The sequence below is a fragment of the Giraffa tippelskirchi genome, chromosome 12, assembly GCF_054371585.1.
Source record: "Giraffa tippelskirchi isolate mGirTip1 chromosome 12, T2T-mGirTip1v1.2.pri, whole genome shotgun sequence".
NCBI lineage: Eukaryota > Metazoa > Chordata > Mammalia > Artiodactyla > Giraffidae > Giraffa > Giraffa tippelskirchi.
The window spans coordinates 116,303,394-116,324,573 of NC_137286.1; the positions used below are offsets into that span (position 1 = coordinate 116,303,394).

Consider the following 21,180-nt stretch of genomic DNA (forward strand, 5'->3'; position numbering starts at 1 on the left):
TTTTGGCTGTGCTAGGTCTTTGATGCTGTAGGCTTTTCTATAGTTGTGGAGCGCGGGCTTCTCATTGTGGTGGCTTCTCTTGTTGCAGAGCACAGGCTCTAAGGCATGCAAGCTTCAGCAGTTGAGGCTCCCAGGAACTAGAGCACAGGGTCAGAGGTTACCGTGAATGGGCTTGGTTGCTTTGCAGCATGTGGGATCTTCCCAGATCAGGGATCGAACCTGTGTCTCCTGCATTGGCAGGCAGATTCTTTACCTCTGAGCCACCAGGGAAGCTTCAAGAAAGCTCTACAAGAAAATCCCATGAGAAATTAAAACTATCTTCACTTTATAAATAAGAAAGCTGAGGCACAGAGAGTTTACTAGCACAAGGTCTTAAAGCTAGTAAATCCAAGAGTCAAGATTCAAAACCAGCATGTTTGCCTTCAGATTCCATACCTGTAACCATCACACCAGCCTCATAATATACCTGAATTTCAGCAAATTATTTCTTGCAATATTTCATGAACACAAGGATAAAGTGGAAACTGAATCATGAAATAATGAAACAAGCCTATGCTTTTGAATGACTTTTCCTAAAAAAAAAAATTAGTGGATTGAACACAACATGAAAACATGGTCTCCTTTCACACCACAGGCCACTTTCCTTGGTTCTGCTCTGGTCTATAGACTTACAGAAGAATATAAGATGGTCACATTAACTAAGGAGATTAAACTGAGGGCAGAAAATACTTGTATTTTAGAATTAGGATCTGTGTTTCAGCTCTACATGGAAAAGAGCTGTGAGGTAATACACAAAGATGATCGTTCCTTTGAGGACTAAGATCAATGGAATGGGAGTCACTTAGCCTGTGTGTTCTAAGACACATTATAAAAGGAGGCCTCTAGATCTATCTTGATGCTACTTTTGAGTCCTTCTGGTAGAAAGGTCAAGAAGAATATGAGAACATGTGCACAGGAGGAAGAGCTATTAAAGAAGTGACTTACGAGCCCCAACACAGGCATAGAAAAATGAGGTCCACTTCATATCTCACTCATGAACCAAAGATCTTAATTCTAAGACCTCTGAAGCTCTGAAAATTTCCCATATTTGTTGTTGTTGTGGTTGCTTCCTTCAGTCTTCTTTCTTTGTCACTAGCACAAAGATCCCCAAACCCTTGAAATCACAATGGGCCTATGTGATAACCTTTGAAAAGGGCAAGTAAAGGAGAGCCAAGGATATGGCTTCTTGCTCCTCAAACTCCAGCGCAAGACTGATAGGAAGATCCCAGGGAACGGAGTGGCTGCTGACAGCGGTCGTGTGTGAGCTCTGCCCTCGTGCAAGAAAGGAAGGTCTGTGAACTCTTCAGGGCTGCAAGGGGCCCCGGGATAAAAACAGAAAATCTTGATAGGGGCTCTAAGAATTAGAGTTATTCAGTAAAAAGACAGGAGTGTTTTTAAGATAGTGAGTTTCCTTCAGAGGATGGGTAGAGTTGTAGAAGGGATTTTTATTGAGGATAAGGAGTTCTTGTAGCTTCTTTTGTGAATCTGCTGATTCTCTTATCTATGACTCTATTATCTCTGAAGCATGCAACTAAATATAGAGGGATTAATTATTTCAAAAAAAGTTTCAATTCCGTTGATTAATGTATTCATTATGTATTAATAAAGTCTCCTGTGGTCTTCCCAGGAGGCACTAGTTGTAAAGAACCTGCCTGCCAATGCAGGAGACATCAGAGATTTGGGCTGAATCCTTGAGTCGGGAAGATTCCTTGGAGGGAAGAATGGCAACCCACTCCAGTATTCTTGCCTGCAGAATCCCATGGACAGAGGAGCTTGGCGGTCTACAATTCATAGGGCCGCACAGAGTGGGACATGACTGAAGCTACTTAGCACTCATGCAAAGTCTCCTGTATATTTGCATAACTTTTTACAATAAGCTGTTTTTACAGACTTTACATCCAATATTATCTCCTTTATTTACTAGTCACATCACTTCAATCTAGCTTCCCACCACTCTAGTGAATTGATTTCAATAAGTGACTTCTTGTTTTATACAAAAAAAAAATCAACTTTTTTATTCTTATCTCACTAGATTCAACCTCTCTCCAATCCTGCCTTCCCTGATGGCACACAGTTCCAGTTACATTCCTCTCTCTCTAACCATTCCTTCATGATCCCCTAATGCTATTGCAGGCTCTTCTTGCATCTTAAAAAGTTGAGGTTCCTTGGTGGTGGTGGTGGGGGTTGTCCTTGCTTCTGTTTGTTTCTCGAGCTCCAAATTCTCCCTGGACAACCACATCTAAACCCATGACCTCAGCCAACAGCTAGATGTTTCCCAAATACTCCAGCCAAGTCCCTCTCCCTCACCCTCACACCAGTTTTTCCTGCTGTATACTGAGCATCTTCACTTGTACATCCCACAGGATTTTCAGATCCGGCGTGTCTAAGACAGAATGAATCATCCAGCTTCCTAATTTCTTCCTTGGTCCTCTCAGTGTTTCCAGTGCTTGGATTACAGCACCGTTTTCCAATTTACAAGCCATTAACCTGGAGACTGTTCTGGAACTTTCCCTATTTCACGCTCATAACAGGCACCAAGGGCTGTTGTTTCCTAATCATCTCTTGAACTGGTTCTATAACTCTGATATGGAGCATATTTTGCTGGCCCACTGGAATTACCTCCCACTTCAGACTTCGATGTCCTCAGTCCAACTGCCACATCACAGCCTAAGAGGGCTTTCAAAACCACACGTGTTGCGGTGCCACTGCTTTGCCACAATGGCTTGCCATTGCCTTTAGGATGAACAAACTTTCCACTAGAGCATGGATCACCTGAGACTGGTGATTTCCAAAAGTTCTAGCACTGCTCTTTCCCACTGCTCCTGCCAGGACTCCAGGAAGAAAGAAGCAAATGAAACTTGGGGAGGCTCCCTGGCTTCTAATGATCAACTGGGATATATCAATGCCCTTGACTAACCTCTTAGATATCCCAATCTTCAGCCTCTTTTGCTTTAACAAAAGACAATGAAGAGGATAAATAAGGCTAAGTTTAGGGGCTTCCCTGGTGGCTCAGATGGTAGAGAATCTGTCTGCGATGCAGGAGACCCAGGTTCGATCCCTGGGTTGGGAAGATCCTCTGGAGAAGGAAACGAGAACTTACTCCAGTGTTCTTGCCTGCAGAATTGTATGGACTATGGAGCCTGGTGGGATATAGTCCATGTGGTCGCAAAGAGTTGGACACGATTGAGCAACTGATACACCTATAAAGTGAGGTGGGAGGGGCACTTTGGAGATGCAAAACAGAAGCAAAAAGGCAGCAGAAGTTCACTGTGTTCAGTCACTCAGTTGTGTCTGACTCTTTGTGACCCCATAAACTGTAGTTCGCCAGGCTCCTCTATCCATGGGATTTCCCAGGTGAGACTACTTGAGTGCGTTGCCATTTCCTTCTTCAGGGAGAAGTTTAATACACTAGAAAAGAAAGGGAGCATCACAGTCCATGATCCCCAACTGCAAGCGGAGTGCAAAACACAGTTCACAAAACCAAGTCACAGATCCAGCAATGCCCCAGAAGGGACATATTGCATGTCACCTGGCAAAGCAAGAAATTCAGAGAAAAAAAAACACACCTAAAAGTGGGTAATTTGTGGGTTTAAAGACAACTTCCCAGCAAGTCACCCCAGGCAACAACAGTAAGTTTATGCTACAGCTGTCAGTTGAGTGGTCACCGTTCACCTTCTGAGGACAAATAGTGTCCTAAGTCAGGACCTGTGGGACAAATCCCATGGCCTATTTGTGAACAGTCTGAGAGCTAAAAGAATTTTTACATCTTAAAATGAGAGTGAATGAAACTTCCCTGATGGTCCAGTGGCTAAGATTCTGTGCTCCCAATGCAGGGGGTTGGGGAGGGGCAGGTTTGAATCCTGGTCAGGGTACTAGGTCCCCCATGCCACACTGAGTTCATGTGCCTCAACTGAAGATCCTGCATGCTACAACTAAGACTCGGAGCAGCCGAATAAATAAATATTTTTTAGAAAAATAAATAAAACTAGAGTGAAAAACGTAACTAAGAGGAATATACAACAGAAAAGCATATGACTGCAAGGCCTAGAACATTCACTGTCTAGTCCTTCACAGGAAAACTTTCCTAAAGCTTATATTCCACTCACATCCAGAGTGGTTTATGGACTAGCATCACTGAAATGAGGTTTTTTGAAAATTATGCTCTTGTTATTCATTTGCTAAGTCGTGTCCAACCCCATGCACTGCAGCACACCGTGCTTTCCTCTCCTTCACTGTCTCCCGGAGTTTGCTCAAACTCATGTCCATTGAGTCAATGATGCTATCCAACCATCTCATCCTCTGTCGCCCTCTTCTCCTCCTGCCCTCAATCTTTCCCATCATCAGGGTCTTTTCCAATGAGTTGGCTCTTTCCACCACGTGGCCGAAGTATTGGAGCTTCAGTTTCTGCATCTGTCCTTCCAATGAATATTCAGAGTTGATTTCCCTTAGGACTGACTGGTTTGATCTCCTTGCAGTCCGAGGGACTCTCAAGAGTCTTCTCCAGCAGCACAAACTGACGCCACAGTTTGAAGGCATCAATTCTTTGGCACTCAGCCTTCTTTATGGTCCAACTTTCACAACTGCACATGACTACTGGAAAATCATGCTCTTATTACATTTTATGGCCAACTTGGAATTCTCGGGGTTGAAGGTTTAAAAAGAGACTCTTTCTTGCCTCTATGGATCACCACTTGCAGACACCTCTCTGTTCTAGTGAGGGAAAGCATAGCACAGGAAAGGAGGTGATATGGGTTTCAGTGACAATAACAGGACCCATCTTGGATATTAGGCAGTTCACTTAACACTGCTGCATTTTAATTTTCCTAATCTGTCTGCAAAATGGGGATAATGCCTGCTTTACTGTCTTCACAGGTGTGAGCATACAGTGAGATAACAGATGTAGTACGCTTTGCGAAGTTGAAAGGGAGATACACATCAAGGTATTATTATAGATGATGACATCAGCAACCCTTAATTATGGGCTACTTTGAAGGAGGATGAAAGATGGATAAATTAAGTTGTTAGTTATTAGTGGAACTTTCTACTCCTTTATTCTTCTATCTCTTTCCTCATTAAATCTTTAATAAAACTAACAAGCATCAGAATTGATTGAGTTTAAAGATTTTTGTCCCTTAATTCAATAAGTTTGTGTATTGTTAATTGTGGATTATGTGTTCAGCACTTTTGAAAGGAGGGAAAAGGAGCCATCAATGACCAGAAGACTTCACTAGCATTAGAGGAGGAAGGATGGAAGAAATCTAGAAAATTAAACAACAAAACAAAGACAAAAAAACACTTTTATTACTGAAAACTATCTCCTGAAATCTGGTTAGAATGATTACCATTCAGGACTTAACTCAAGGTTAACCTGCTCAGCAGTATTACAAACTCAAGTACAGTCTGACATATATATACCTATGGCTGATTCATGTTGATGCATGGCAGAAACCAACACAGTATTGTAAAGCAATTATCCTTCTATTAAATATGAATTAATTAAAATATATATTAATAAGAAAAAAGCTTGTTGTTTTCAGTCACCAGATTTGGGTCTGATTTGTTACATAGCTATAGATTAAACTCTATAACTCTATAAAAAAACTCTACAAGATTTTGGCCCCAAGGAGGAAGCATTGGCAGTTGATTAGTTGACTACTTATTTCTTCTACCTCTGTCCCCCTTTTCTCACTCCCTTTTGAAAGTGGGATTTCCACCTCCTCTTTCTGAGTGCTCAGAACTACTCTTATTGTCAACACTTGTTTTTTCTTAAGGCAGTGAGCCCCCAGATCAAGCTACCACAGTTAGGAAGAAGTTTCCCTATATTATGGCAGAAACTGAATAGTTATTTTTTTAATTGAGATATAATTGACATATAACATTATATTAATAATAGTTTCAAGTGTATAACATAATGATTCAATATTTGTATGCATTACCAAATGATCACTACAGTAAGTTCTAGTCACATCCATCACCACAGATAGTTACAATAGTTTTTTTTTTCTTGTGGTGAGAGCTTTTAAGATCTACTCTCTTAGCAAATATTCAAAACAGTATAATTAACTATAGTCACCATGCTGTAGATTACATCCCTAGGATTTTATATTTTATAACTAGAAGAATGTACCTTTTGTATGGTTCTTGGTAGAAAGGTAACACACTAGGCACCAAGGAGTATTGAGGGAGGAAAATGGAGAATTATTTAAGAGCCTTAAGGTAATATACTTATTATACCAGCAAGAATGACTTAGAGAAAATGTACATCTGCCCATGAATATACTCTAAAGTAAGAATGTGGTTCTATCCATAGATGAAATAGGAGTCAAAATTTCTGACTCAGAAAATTATTCATTCTTTCCTTCTGTAATTATTTATTAATTCCTTCTACATGCTAAGCAATAGGCTAGGCATTGTGGATATAAACCACGTAAATCTGCAGATAACTAAGACTTCATCTATTGTCCCAAATCACTTATAACTAGTGGTAGGAACAGACAGGTATCCAGTTATCTGCTAGGGTGATATAATATGAGAAATAAGAACTATACTATGGCCAGAGATGACAGGCATACAGGGAGCTGGTTAATCCAGTCCTGTAGTCTAGGAAGACTTCCTGAAGGAGGGGATGTCTGAGTCCAGTCCAGGGACTAGTGGGAATCAATTCAGTAAAACTGTGGCAGAAGTATGCCAGGCCAAGGGAAAAACACGTGCAAAATCCAGAGGGTTAGAGAATGTGTAGCAAGCTTAGAGGTTTGTGAGCAATTCAGCAAATTAAGATATGAAGAGATGGAAAGCACTGAGAGATGAGCTAAACAATTCTGGGAATTTTCAAAAGAACCTCATACACTGTAAGAAGGATTTTGAACAATATGAAAAGCATTGAAGAGTTTTAAATAGTTTAAATCACATGCAATTATAAATATATAAATGTGATTGGAAAGCTCAAACCTGAAAAAACTAAATGTATGAGAGTATTTTATGACCATGGGTGGGGGAGATGAGGAGGATGTTTTGAAAACAAGATCTCAAAGACCAAACCAAAAGGAAAACTGGTGGATTTAGTTACATCAAAATTAAAAATTTATGCTCAAGGAGGGAGCCTATAGGTATAGTGAATGGGGAACCGGAGATATCTGAAACGGAAGAGGGGATTATATGTAGAGTATATACGAAGCTCCTGAAAATTAGCAAGAGAAATGCAAAGTATCCCATAGAAAAATGGGCAGAAAATAAAAATCAGCAACTAGGAGAAAGGAATGTAGAGTGGCTTAACCTCACTAGTAACCAAAGGATTGTATGTTAAAACAACTGTGAGATACCCATCTTCACAATCAGATGGACAAATAAGGAAGAGAATAAAAATTCTCTCTGTTTTTTAAGTGTTAGTTGCTCAGTGGTGTCTGACCCATAGACTGTAGCCTGCCTGCCAGGTTCCTCTGTCTATGGAATTCTCCAGGCAAGAATACTGGAGTGGGTAGCCATTCTTTTCTCCAGGGGATCTTCCTGACCCAGGGATCGAACCCAGGTCTCCTACATTGCAGGCAGATTTTTTACCATCTGAGCCACCAGGGAAACCCCTCTTTTTTTTACAATTGGGATGTAATTGCTTTATGATGTTATGTTAGTTTCCGCTGTACAACGAAGTGAATCAGCGTGTGTGTGTGTGTATGTGTGTCCCTTCCTTCTTGGACCTCCCTCCCACCTCCCCATCCGACCCTTCTAGGTCACCACAGAGCACCGAACTAAGATCCCTGTGCTACACAGCAGGTTCCTACTAACTGTCTATCTTATAGACTATAGGATGGTGCTGCCATTTTGTCCATCACTCTTGTTAGAACTCAGGGAAGTTAAATATGCTAATACCAATGCTAATAGAGCAGGGGAATTTTACTTCTGGTATACAACCCAGAAAGTTCTGCTTAAGTTCACAGGAGATGTGGATGAGACTGATGATTCAATCTTCAGTGGTTTGTGGCAGCAAAGAGTTGGAAGTAGCTGTCTATTACCTAGCTGTCTAACGTAAAGGTCTGTATGCTTATCATGGTATTTGATGATGCTTCAGAATATGGAGCAATGAGAAGAAATTAACTAAATGGATATAACAACATGGAAGATCACAAAAATAAAATAATGAGTAAATAAATATGAAACAGAACAAAGTTTACAGCAAAATTCCATTATTTCCATTTTAAAGCTCCATTGGTATTATTTAACAATGCTTCATCTTCCAAGATGCATATTTATCTAAAGAAGAAAAGTGGAAGGGGAGGAGGACATATTTAAAATATAATTAAATATTGCTATCAATAGGAATGGAAGAGAATGCAAGGCAGGATAAAGGAGAAAAACAATAATAAATGATGAAATTTAAAAACCACCAAAAAAAAAATGGGACTTCCCTAGTGGCCTGGTGGTTAAGACTGCACTTCAAATATAGGGGGTTCAGGTTCAATCCCTGGTTGGGGAACTAAGATCTCACATGACATGGGGCACTCCAAAAAAATAAAAGTAACTCCAAATTGAACTGGGTTGAATAGTACCTCTCCAAATTCATGTCTTTCCCAGAACCTCAATATGTGAGTTTATTTGGAAATAGGATCATTGCTGATGTAATTAGTTAAGATGAGGTCATACTGATATATATTGGGCCCTTAGTTCAATATTACTGATGTTCTTAAAAGAAGAGGCACAGAGGGAAGACAATGTGAAGACACCCAGAGAGACTGGAACGATGCCTCTACAGACCACAAAGGCCAAGGATTGCCAGTCACCAGCCACCACCAGAAGCTGGGAAGAGACAGGAGGGTCTTCATCAAGAGCCTTCAGAAAGAACATGGCCCAGCTAACACCTTGCTTTCAAATTTCTGGTCTCCGGAATTGTGAAATGATAAAGTTCTGTTGTCACCGCACTTGTAGTATTTAGTTATGGCAGCCCTAGCAAACTAATACAAAAACAAAATAAATTCCTTCCTAGACCCATGATACGGAGAAGGCAATGGCACCCCACTCCAGTACTCTTGCCTGGAAAATCCCGTGGTCGGAGGAGCCTGGTAGGCTGTAATCCATGGGGTCGCGAAGAGTCGGACACGACTGAGCGACTTCACTTTCACTTTTCACTTTCGTGCATTGGAGAAGGAAATGGCAATCCACTCCAGTATTCTTGCCTGGAGAATCCCAGGGATGGGGGAGACTGGTGGGCTGTCATCTATGGGGTCGCACAGAGTCGGACACGACTGAAGCGACTTAGCAGCAGCAGCAGACCCATGATAATGGCCATGAACTGATGCATATATGCACCTGAATTACTAGAATAAATAAAGGCTACAGTACAATTCTTTTTTATTCTAGAACTAGGGGACAATATTAACACCCAGGTGAGAAGCCAACACTGTGCTATCTAAGACTTGTGCTGCATTGGATTGTTCTTTGTCTGGACTGTGATTTGATTTATGCCCTCTCTGTGGTTGTATAGGTGGCACTAGTTGTAAAGAACCCGTCTGTCAATGGGAAAGACATGAGGGACACAGGTTCGATCCCTGGGTCAGGAAGATCCCCTGGAGGAGGAACAAGGCAACCCACTCCAGTATTCTTGCCTGGAGAATCCCATGGACAGAGGAGCCTGGCAAGCTGTAGTCCATAGGCTCACACACAGAGTCAGATGTGACTGAAGCAGCTTAGCAGCATCATGGTTGTGTAAGAGTAGCTATCATAGAAGGGTGCTCCTTGCTCTGTATTTAGAAACACAGCCAGAACTTACTTACTCAGAGTATGGGTAGAAATAAATGTTTAGACAAGTCTGTGTCCATCATTTCTACAAGAGATTCTTGGGTCCCTAATCATGAACTTTATTTCTGAGAATGGCTACTTCAAATTCTGATGAGGAACAAAAACACTGGAATGGATCCCAAGCTTCAGTTAACTGTTGGTGCCTAAAGAAAAGTAAGTGGTCATCTTAGATTATCCTCTGAAACCTGACTTGTTTTTAAAAAGAGTTGACACAAATTCCCCCAGAAATTGATACTGTAAGCATCTTCTCCTCCTTTAAAGTTAGTATTACTTTTACTTTGCAAGCAGAGAGGCTGAGAATGTGTACTTTTTAATACAGCTGGCATCCTCTCTTCTGCTTCCAACCCCTCCCACTGCCTTACAGATTCAGACCTTAACATTATCAAAAAGTCTCTAAGACATATTCTCTAAAAAGTTGGTTCTCAGTTACATATTACTTTTTTCAGCGTTCTTGAGATAAAATTCACAAAGTTGTAAGATATACATAAGTGTACAGAGTACACTGTGATGTGTACAGTGTGATAATTTGATATAAATAAACATTATGAAAGAACTTCCCTCATCAAGTTAATTAACACAACCATCACCTCAAACTCCAGAAGATGGTGAGGACAGCCTGGTGAGTTGCAGTCCATGGGGTCGAGAAGAGTTGGACACGACTTGGCAACCGAACAACAACAACACCTCATCTTTATCCTTTTTATTTGGTGAAAGCATGTAAGTTCTACTCTCATAGCAAATTTCAATTATACAATCCAGGGTTATCAACTGTAGTTACCATGCTTTATAGTCCTCAGACTTTATTCATTTTATAGCTGAAAGTATGTACCATTTACAAACCTCTCCCAGACTTCCCTGATGGTCCAGTGGTTAAGGATCCAGCTGTTAATGCAGGGAACATGGGCTTGATCTTTGGTCCAGGAAGATCCCACATTCCTGGGAACAACTAAGCCCATGTGTCACAAGAAGAGAAGCCACTGCAATGGTAAGGTGGCACACTGCAGCTAGAGAAAGAGCAAGAGCAGGAACAAAGACCCAGTGCAGCCAAAAATACATAAAATTTTAAATATAAATAAAATAAAAATTTAAAAAAACCCTCCCTATTTCTCCCACCCGATGGCTCTCAATTTAGACCCTCATAAGAGTCACTGTCTGTCTAGTCAAAGCTATGGTTTTTCCAGTAGTCAGGTATGAATGTGAGAGTTGTACCATAAAGAAAGCTGAGCACTGAAGAATTGATGCTTTTGAACTGTGGTGTTGGAGAAGACTCTTGAGAGTCCCTTGGACTGTAAGGAGATCCAAACAGTCCATCCTAAAGGAAATCAGTCGTGAATATTCATTGGAAGGACTGATGCTGAAGCTGAAGCTCCAATAATTTGGCTACCTGATGCAAAGAACTGACTCATTGGAAAAGATCCTGATGCTGGGAAAGATTAAAGGCAAGGGGAGAAGGGGATGACAGAGGATGAGATGGTGGGATGGCATCACCAATTTGATGAACATGACTTTGAGCAAGCTCTGGGAGTTGGTGATGGACAGGGAAGCCTGGCGTGCTGCAGTCCATGGGGTCACAAAGAGTCGGACATGACTGAGCGACTGAACTGACTGAAGAGTCACTGGGTGATTGTCAAGCTTTGATTCCTCAGGTTCATGTCCCACCCCACCTCTCCTTCCCCCCACCAAAATTCCCCTTCATCTCCAGAGATCTTTAATCAAGAACTAAATCAAGCTCCCAAAGTCTGCATTTTATTAAACAAAAGAAATAAGTACCTCAGGTAATTCTCATGTAGCTTCTCTGAGAATACTTTGAGAAACAGTTTTCTAGATTTTCCAGTTTTCATATGCCACCAATTCATGTGTCTAGAAATGGGATGTGATTTCCAGTATTTCTTTAAAAAAAAAAATATTTATTTGACTGTGTTGGATCTTAGTTGTGGCACACAAGATCCTTGTTGCAGCATGCAGGATCTTTAGTTGTTGCTTTTAGGAACTAGTTTCCTGAACAGGGATCAAATCCAGGGTCCCTACATTGGGAGCACTGAGTCTTAACCACTGGACCCCAGGGAAAGCCATCCAATATTTCTAAAAGGTTCCCAGGTGATGTGAACACAGCTGGCCCAGGGACAACACTTGAGGCAGGAAGCTTTTAAACTCTGGTGCCTCAGCAGCATCACAGATCACTTGATCCAGAATCTCTGGGAATGGCCCACTGGCATCAGAACTCGTCTAAAGTCCCCAGATGATCCCAACACACAGCTAGGAACGAAGCAACAATGCCAGTAGGCACTTGCAGATGACAAGACCAGCTTCTAACTCACAGACTTCCTCCAAACATAGATATACAGTAACTGATACTTCACAAAAAGAGGTGATAGATTTCAAAGGAGTGAAATTTAAGAAAAATAAAACCTTGGCATAACCATCGTTTTTTTCATTTAACAAAATCATTATTTTACATTTGTTTTACAGCCTCAAAGAACACTGGAATTTCTCTCAACTATATTATTTCCAACTAATTAAAAACTGACAGTTGTGGATAGACCTTCTTATGTTTTTGCCAATTGACAGAGTTTGTTGTGGTATTTTTCTTCTTTGTATCTGGTTTAATCCTGATTTCTGAGGCTGGTTTTTGACTGGTTGTATATGTTATCATCCAGTCATATCTGACCCTTTGTGACCTCATGGATGGTAGCCCACCAGTCTCCTCTGTCCATGAAATTCTCTAGGCAAGAATACTGGAGAGGGTTGCCATTTCCTTCTCCAGGGATCTCCCTGACCCAGGGGTCGAACCTGTGTCTCCTGAAGCTCCTGCATTGCAGGCAGATTCTTTACCGTGGTTGTGAGATGTGGCTGGACAGCCTCTATCCACCCCCGGGAGTTAACAATGATTAGACTGTGAGGGACGCTGGGTCGGTCACTTACTCAGTACAGTGTTTCCCCAGTCTCCTCCAACTGAGTACCTCATGTCTGACAGGAACTCCCTCTAGCAGCAAATATTCTTTGTTCCGCCCAAACCTGGAATTCTGGTTCTGACTCTACTTCTCATGTTTTTCTCCCTTTTCTGACCTTTTCCTTTCATGCAATGATTAACAAGGAAACCATTTCTGTCATTAAATTCTGATTTCTAATCCTCCACCTGCTTCTTCCAGGACGTTTGCTTATAGTAGCCAATGTGCTTTTATTCAGTTCCTGATCATGAAAAGAAATGATGGATATGGAAAGTACCTTGTATCAGACTAGCTCCTCTTAGTGTCAATATTGGTAGTAGTTCAAGAGAAGTCTTCTCTGAGTTCCAGGAGTAGCATTTGGCTCTATAATCAAAATATTTGTCTAAAACAAGGAATTGTTTTAAAATGATGTAAGCTATCAAAATGTTATATTTTAACCTAAAACATTTGTAGGCACAGCTGACATTCAGCCAGCATGTGCAATTGTTTAAGTTTGAGATTCCTTTCCAATGTGACAGGCATCCATTCTGATGGGTCAGTGTCAAAACCATACCAGTTATTAAAATATTTGGATATAATCCCTCTATATTCATTGATCTTTTGACATAGGATCAAAGTCACTGCTTTGAGTATAGGTCTTTTGTTCAGAATTCTGATTCTTTTAAACCACACCCATAACATATCAAACTAAATTTCCAGTTTAGTTTCTTTGATGTATCAGTTCAGTTCAGTCGCTCAGTCGTGTCCAACTCTTTGCGACCCCATGAATCGCAGCACGCCAGGCCTCCCTGTCCATCACCAACTCCCAGAGTTTACCCAAACTCATGTCCATCGAGTCGGTGATGCTATCCAGCCATCTTTGATGTATAGTGAGAATTAAAAATCACTTAAAAATACAGAGTACAGATGTCTACAATTTTAAGATTTCCATCCCCAGTCTTTTAGAATATCCCATCAATGCCTCAGTTAAAAGCAGTTTTTAAACCAAGTATTGATAAAGTATTCAATCTACTTTGTATAGAATCCACAAACTTTCTTTCATACTCTAATATTTATACTCTATGGGTGTGTTGTGTTGTTGTTTAGTCGCTAAGTCATGTCTGACTCTTTCACAACCCCATGGACGGTAGCCCGCCAGGTTCCTCTGTTCATGGGATTTCTAGGCAAGGATACTGATGGGTTGCCATTTTCTCCTCTGGGGGATCTTCCCAACCCAGGAATCAAACCCACATCTCCTGCATTGGCAGCCAGTTCTTTACCTCTGAGCCACCAGGAAAGCCTTCTATGAGTTTACATAATATAATTAAATTATGCAATTACAAGAATAGGCATAATTGTCATAAAATGTTTAGGAACAAAGTTGATTCTGGTCAACATAAAATTCAACTTGTTGGAAAAGAAGTTTGCAGCCATACTAGAATTTAACCCACTAGGCCAATGGTTCAGTCTACCAGGGTCACTGATATTAGGTAGACATACATGAAAATGCTGATGTTCATCATTTTTTGATCCGCGAAACCAACAATTCAACTAATATATTTTATAGAGTCATGAAAAGCTGTTCTAAGTTAAATGCATGTCCACCAAGGCAGCTTCTATTATAATATTGAAAGAACAGACAAGCTTTTCAACACTGCTTTCTCTTTAAAATCTTTGAAAAAAAATCCATGAATTGCAGTTATTAATGGTGCTGTTTCTTCTGCCAACGTGTCACAAAAGCTTCCCTCTGACCCCAAAAGAAAAGTTCTCTCCCCCAAATGCTATGCTAAATAAATTTGGGAAATACCCCTTACTATACCCATCTAGGAGATTCTTAATACTCATTAGCATACTAAGGGCTCTGAGAAGTATAACAAGGCCTTGTTTAACTTTGTTTACCTTAGGGTTTCATAAATATATTTGACAAAAGTAGACCGTTTCATGTAACATCTAATCCTGAACGGCTAATGCTTAATGAAACAAACACACTTTAGTAAACATGACCCAACCAGCATTAAGGAAAGTATAATTCTGTTTTTGCACTAGATTAAACAAATGCCATCTTAATATCTATTTGAAATGGCACAATTTGTGCAGGTGTCCCAAAGCACTATACAAACTTCATTTAGCAGTAATGTTCTCCCCTGGACAATAGAGAAACAAAGGTAAAAAGAAGCATTAGGTTGTTTGCCAGAACATACACAAGATTGAGACAAACTGGAACCAAAATCCACATCTGAACAATGATTTCTAAGCTGTGTTTACAAACAGAACCAAATTGCAAATTGCAGCCACTCACCGTTTCTAACCAGAGTAACTATTTACGTTAAATTCTGCCTTGGTAATTGGATTTTCAGGTAATAAATTTTAACTAGACACACTTGTAAAATCCAAACATAGATTAATTCTTGGTACTTTTTTCCCACATATATCCCTCTTTAGCGATAGTCAGGAACTAGTCCCTTTTGTTCACAGAGCATTAAAGTAGGTAGAAGGGACCCTACCTCTCACTTAGACATACATCTTATGAGGAGTAGATAATATTTCTTCATGTTATTTTAACATGAAATCAATGAAAAAGCTGAACTAAGGCAAAAAGTGTGCTCTTAACCAAGAATAGAAGACCAGACTTTGGAGTTCAAGGGACAGAATTACAATGACCTGTGTACTTGATTGCTGGTGACTTCTATCAATAATTGAGAGCAGAGACTCTATAAAATCCCTAACTACTATAGAGATTCAAGCATTCACTGTCTTAGCTCAGAAGCTCATTGAAAAAAAACAGACATAAATATATGGCTCTTTGTTGGCACGTTTCCGACCTTGAGAGAATGAATCTCAGTCATTTATAAGGCTAAATAGATTTATGTGTTCTGAAGCTTGTCAGAATAATGGGTGTTTCCCAGCATTTGGGAATTGCATGCTACGTGACAGGGGAATAACTTTTACAGCATAAGTCCCCACCCCCTCTGCCAGGGTGGGAGGTGGAGAACAGAGACTGGCAACTTAAGAACCAGATTTATAGACTGCGTTGCTCTGTCTACATTATCTTGGGGTACTCTCCCACACCACAGGGCCCCACGGCCTCTGTCACAAACAATATCTGTTCTTTCAGAACACTGCAGTGCTTTACCTCAAGGCCAAGCAAGAGTTGTCAAATAGAAATGAAGAGCCTTTTGGCAAAAAAAGTGCTCTTAAAATGTTTACCTTCTCATACCTAATGGTTTTAGATCATATCTTATTAGCCTAGGAGACCATTATATAAAGTACAATTAAGATCTCCTTGACATTTTTCTAGGAGTTCCAATTCAGCTTCGCTAATGGCTATAACTTCACTGCTTTTTTTTTTAATTTAATACCATACAGCGTTGGAAATGCCGTTTACAATAATGTGGGCTACCCAGGGTGCTCTTGCAGTAATTACAGAGAAATGTCAACAGCCTCTCAAGCCGAGTCCTGTGTTGATTGCTGCTTATGACATTCACATTTGGTCAACTTGTTGGAATTACACCCCTGCCTGCAGGTCCCTGACCCTCCACGACTACAAAAAGTGTTCTCCAAACTTTTAGTTTGATCTCAACTGTTGAGTTTCACATTCCCCAGATTATAGAGAGAAAGGAGAGCCAGGCCTAAGGATAGGAGAATTGTCCCCATGGTCCACATCCCATTCATACTGTCAGCAGCTTTTGTTCCAGAAACATGTACTAAATGCCTATTTCAAGTATGTATGTATGTATGTGTCAGTCACTCAGTCATGTCCAACTCTTTGTGACCCCCATGGACTGTAACCTGCCAGGCTCCTCTGTTCATGGAATTCTCCAGGCAAGAATACTGGAATGGATAGCCATTCCTTTCTCCAGGGTATCTTCCCGACCTAGAGATCGAACCCAGGTCTCCTCCATTGCAGACGGACTCTTTCCTGTCTGAGCCACCAGGGTATACTCAGCCTTATTTTGGACACTGAGGACACACACTTGTGTGGAGGTAAGAGAGCTCAGAAATCTCTTTATATCCACAAAAGATTTCCTCACAGAAAAGAAATCCCACAGGAGTTAACACTTTGAGCCATAGAGTTTTGTTTCATACCCCTTTTCCTTTTTCCTTTTACATGTTTTCCTCTGTGGGTCCATGCCATGCAGACCTCTGGTTATCAATAGGCTCTATGTGGTTCAAATTTAGTAAATAAACAGCTAAAATTTATATAGTACCCATGCTGAAAAGGACTGTTATAACCTCTTATACATACCAATCCCTTTCATCCCCACAACAAAGCCATAAGTCATATTATCATCTCCATTTTACAGACAAGTAAACTGAGTTTCCGAGAAATTCTGTATGTTTCACACAGCTGGCAAGCAGAGAATATGAACTTTGGTTATTTGTAGTGAAAGAGCCTGATACCACTCTGCTATTCAAGGGAAGTCCTGATAAAATACCAGTATGGTAAATTAAACAATATAGTCCCCAGAAGATGATTAATGCATGTCATAAAAACAGGATGGGTGAAAATGAAGAGGGCCAGGATAGGAACAAAACAAAGACTTTTCTCTTAGTCATCCTTCCTTAAGCACCTATGCACCAATTCCTGTGTAAAGAGTCATGGGCTGGGGTTAAACAAGAACAGCCTTATACGTGGTTCATAAGTTGCTTTAAAGGTACTAAATAGTGAGGTTAACTGCTTAGAGTGTGGTACAGCTGATCCTGTGTGAGAGTTTCATTCAGTCAAACTATCCACTTTTGTTCTATTTATAAATTCCTGAAATAAAGGAACTTCTTCCAGTATTATTAAAATGGAAGCCTGAACAGGTCAGATGTGCCACATCTAACTGCTACCAGGGCTCTAGGGAGGGAGGGGGATGACTAGGAAAGCCTCTCACAGAATCAGATTGAATCGGGCTCATTGAGGTTTAGAAGGACTCCATTTCATAACTGATTTTGAAGCAGGGGAATTAAATTAAAAACAAGAAGCCAGAAGTGGGCCTGAATTATATTATTCTCTTAGTAGACTAAGGAGAGGCTGCACCTTTGGAAATGCCTGCCAGGAGTTTTTCCTGGGACATTCATTATTTTTCATTCCATTCTGAATCTGGAAAGAGGTAGGTTACCTGCTCAGGTTAACGCAAGATCTCAAAAAGTGCTAAATTAGATGCTGGAAGTGTTAAACCTTTGATCAAAGAGATTCCTTGCTTTCTACCCAAGGATTACCTCATTCTCAATGCCAGAATTGCTGGGGTTAGATTTTCTTTTTACAGTATCGATCGTATTTTTTTACTTGCTTGACTGGTTAAAGAACAGGTTTGGTCTTGTCACTAGATTTCTTCACGGTTAAAATGTGAAAATTGTAAAACAGTTGTGCTTTTTGAATGGGCTCTTACTAAGCTCTCATTGTCTTTAAATAAAATTTATTATAGCTATTTGTGTTCTTTTAAAGCTATTTGATCACCTTTTTCTCCGACTACAAATTCATTTGAGTCTAGCTAAAGTAAGCTCCATTGTTTACTTATGACTCTCTTGGCCATTTAGTTGTTTATTTTTTTTTCTTTTTGGTCATGATTTAGGAATTATCATGCTGCAAGTTATTGATTATAAAATTTCTGTACATTTTCATAATTGAGTTGGTTAGAAAGCTCAATTTTTATCAGTATATTTGAAAGTCATAGACATATAAAAAGATAAACGCTTCAAAATTTTCTTTTGCCATGTATTTATATAAAAGTGTCTTTTTACTCTTTTTTATTACACTTTATGCCAGCAGGTTGAACAGTATCTATGCTGAACACTGAATTTTTAAAGTTTTAGTGCAACCGCTGAAACTTTCCATAAGCTATTATAATGTGGTTATACATACAGTATTAAAATAATTAAAATGTAAAGTCTTATGGATGAAATAGAAAAAGTAAAATATTACCTTAAAATATTCATTCAAATGAGATTAATTAACTGAAACTTGTTATTGCCTTTTACTCTTGAGTACATGATAGAGTACATAGAACAGATAAGAAAATATAATTTCATAGCATCACTGAGCTGTGCTATAATAGCATTCATGATGAGAAAATGACAATAAAAAGGCATATTTCTCTAAACTGGTATATATAGAATGGTGAAAAAACAAGTTCCTACTGTGGAGCTGCTGCTGCTGCTGTGTAGTTACTAAGCCGTGTCTGACTCTTTTTGACCCCAGAGACTGTAACCCACAAGGCCCCTCTGTCTATGGGATTTCCCAGACAAGAATATTGGAGTGGGTAGCCATTTCCTTCTCCAGGGGATCTTCCTGACTCAGGGATCAAACCCATATCTCCTGCTTGGCAGGCAGATTTTTTACCACTGATTTGCCATACTGTAAAGCACAAGGGAACTATGCTTAATATCCTGTGATAAACCAAAATGGAAAAGGATATGAATAAAGAATATATATATATATATATATATATATATGAGTCACTTGGCTGTACAATGGTAATTAACATTTTAATTCAACTGTATTTCAATAAAAATATTTTTTAAAAAGTATGTTTCTCAAAAGAAAGATCTAAAATTGTATGCCTAAAGTTATGCACCTGTTTTGTTTGTCAAAACTTGCTGGCCTGTACAGTTAAGATCCATGCATTTCACTATACATTAATTATTTCTCAAAAAATTATGCATTGTTTTGAAACTTATGAGAGGGTGGGTAGGATTACACTGATACGAATTTTAGTGAAATTTTTAATTTTATTTTTTAAAATAATATACAATAAAACTGTTTTATGTCATCGTATGAATCTTAACACATGCATAGATTCATGGAATCACTACCACAATCAGGATACAGAGCAGTTTCATCATCCCCCCAAAACTCCTTCATTTTACCCATTTGTAATCACAATTTCCCCACATCCTTAAGCCTTTCAATCACTGATCTGTTCTCTCTTCCTATAGTTTTGACTTTGGAATGTCATATAAATGGAATTATACAGTATGTAATCTCTTGAGACTTGATTTTTTTTCATTCAATGTAATGCCTCTGAAATTCATTCAATTTGTTCTGTGTTTCTTTCATTCATTCCTTTTGTATTGCCATGTAGTATTCCATTGCATGTATATGTACCATCCTTCATCTATCGAAACCACTGAAGGACATTTGGATTGTTTAAAATTTGGGGCAATTATGAATAGGACAGTTATTAACAATTGTGTGCAGATTTTTGTGTAACCATAAAATTTGATGTCTTTAGATATTAATCCACACCTACGGGTGGGCTTGCAATAATAGGTCACACATGTATTTAATTCCATAAGAAATTGAAAATGGCCATTCCATTTTTGTATTTCCACCACTTACAGTTTCTCTACATCCTTGCCAGTGCTTGCTTCTTCTTTTTTAAACTTGAGTATTGTAATAGATATGTAGTGGTTAACTAACTCATTGTCTTTTCATTTGTGTCCCCCTAACAGTAATGATCTTGAACATTATCAAGGACTGTAAAGGGTTTGAGATGTTATTATACTTGCACATTAGTCTACCAGAGTTTCATGAATGCTGACCAAAGGCATGAGACTCCTGGGTCGGAGACAAAGGAGCTAATTTAGGTAAGGGCTGCAAACTTTTAGCTCTAAGAGAAAATTTCAATTATAGCATTGTGAGAATATTTAAAATTAAAAGTACTTGCTTGCTGTAAATGTTTCCAACTAAGACTCCTTAAGTTGTTTAGGGTAGGTGGTCCTCGTGGGAACAAACATCCAAAAATTCTGCTGGATGAGCATCAGAAGTTGGACCAGAGGAATTTGCCCCGGGTGAGAGAGTGCCCTTCCTAGGATTCATTATAGCCATTGGTCCTGACAATTCTGAATCACCAGGGCGATTTCCCCTGTGCTCAGCCAGTTGTTCCTTTTCTTTGCTATGTGATGGCCATCATTTCCTTCTTTCCTGCTCAGGGTCCCTGTAGAAGTATCCTTTGATGTAGAGATGCTACTGCCACTGACCGCATCAGTCATGTTGCTGATGCCTTCAGAATAATCTCTCACCAGATGCCCACACTAGAGCTGGCTGCAGTGTCTGTCCTGAAGCTTTTCATGTCCATGACATCGATTTCTTGGTAAGGCTGGCTTGTCTTTCAGAGTCCCCAGCAATATCTTTCATCATTGCCCACGCTGCTAGTCCTGGGTTGCCACTTTGCACTCTTAACATTCCAAGCAAATTTTAGTAAATCCCTTTCCATTTATTTTGTTTTCATTGATTTTGTGTCTTTTTTATTGCCACACCATGCCTTTTGGTCAAGTATTCTTTAGAAACAAGGTCATACATCTGAGTGGCAGGCATGGGTAGCCACCAGGGAAGCTAGATATACACTTATGGTATGGACCTAACAGAAGCAGAAGATATTAAGAAGAGGTGGCAAGAATACACAGAAGAACTATACAAAAAAGATCTTCATGACCCAGATAA

At 39.7% G+C, this 21,180-nt stretch overlaps 1 protein-coding gene and 1 non-coding gene across 3 annotated transcripts in view; one reads left to right on the top strand and one right to left on the bottom strand.

The window, feature by feature from the left end:
• Nucleotides 1-21,180, bottom strand: part of KLF12 (KLF transcription factor 12) — a 617,863-nt gene that overhangs the window by 38,958 nt on the left and 557,725 nt on the right. The window lies entirely within an intron of this gene.
• On the top strand, nt 3,038-3,109 carry TRNAR-GCG (transfer RNA arginine (anticodon GCG)). Its single transcript has one exon. It is a non-coding gene; the product is annotated as a tRNA-Arg (tRNA).